Source organism: Capsicum annuum, unplaced genomic scaffold (genome assembly GCF_002878395.1).
Source record: "Capsicum annuum cultivar UCD-10X-F1 unplaced genomic scaffold, UCD10Xv1.1 ctg69808, whole genome shotgun sequence".
Classification (NCBI taxonomy): Eukaryota; Viridiplantae; Streptophyta; class Magnoliopsida; order Solanales; family Solanaceae; genus Capsicum; species Capsicum annuum.
The window spans coordinates 5,902-7,462 of record NW_025879481.1 but is presented as its reverse complement, the minus strand read 5'-3'; positions in this window follow the sequence as shown (position 1 = coordinate 7,462).

The following is a 1,561-nucleotide window of genomic DNA, read 5'->3' as shown; positions in this document are numbered from 1 at the left end:
TTTTGGGAACCGCCGAAATTACATTTTGCGGAGGTTTAAAAGCCCCTCAAATCATAAAATTAACCCCCACAATTTGACCCATTTTTTTGTAGTGACATACCTAAATTTCTTGATGAAAGCTTGAAATTGGAACTTGAATTCTTGAGGTCATGGGGAAGAAAGCTTGAATTTCTTATTCTTAGGAAGAAATCGTAATTTCCTTTCTCTTGAGAGTGGAAAGGAGAGTAAACATTGAAAACTGACTAATGATGTGAAACTATCGTGTATAGAGTGATTTAAGTCGTGGGGTGGGGTTTGAGGTGAGGAAAAGATCAAAATACCCCTAGGGAAACTGAATAAAAATTATAAGAATTTCTTTAGTTGATGACTTAGTTGAGAACCTGTCAACTAGTTGATGGCCTGTCAACCTAGTCATCACTTTCTCTTCATGATCTGGTTAAGGTTGATGACTTATTTGACATCCCGTGAACTAGTTAACAGATTTTCAACCTAGTCGTCACCTTTTCTTTAGAGATACAGAGTGTTTCTAGTTGAGGATGGTGACGAGGTTGATAGCTCATCATTTAGTTGATGATGACTTATCACCTCAAGTGGTCACCTTGTTGATAGATGGACACGCTGAGGTAAAATAGCATAACCTTCCACTACGATATTAGATTAAGGTGAAACCAAATTCGTTGGAAAGATGAATCAGATACCTTTCAATTTGATATATAGTAGGACACTTGAATTGGTATATTCTAGGAGATACATTTGTTTAAAGTTGATCCTTGTAGGATCGAATACAAAAACTCAATAGATAAAAATATTCTCAACTCAACTTTGCTCTAAGTGCTTCCTATGACCATGATTCACATCGAAAACACTTTATACACAAGGTGAATTTTCATAACACACGTTCATATACAAATCATAGGATTAGAGTTTACACACGTAGGAACGACGGTTCAAATTCTAGCCCAAAAGTGTGGGGTGTTACATTATCTCCCCCTATGAATCATTCATCCTCGAATGATGGGCAGAAACTTATTGAAGATCTAGAAGTATGGAATAATGTAGACATGAAATGTCTGCTAATGAAGGTTATAATTGGGCTAAAACATTAAAACTTCTATCATTAAACTGATTTCTGAGCTTACTTGACTTTACTGATTATGACGAGCTGACTCATGCTGGGAGTTTAGAACTTACTTGAAATGTCCATGATACAATTATACACATTGAACTACAAAGTGATAGCTGATGCAATAAAATTACAGGAGTTACTAAGGATGGAATAAAGTATGCAATTCCTCATTTAGGAATTATACCACAATAAGACACGTGTAGAAATCAAAAGAAAAAGGGCATCATGGCATCGCCAAATACATTATGTAAGCACGAATCATGATTCAACGAGACTAAAGTCGTACAAGGAGTATCACAATGTCTAAGCAGGAATACTTGAAAAACTGAGATCATGCACTGAATATGAACTGAGTCATGACGAAATAGCTGAGTCTAAAACATGATGTATGGACTGAACTGAATTTGCAAAATACATGTATGCGAACAAATTACC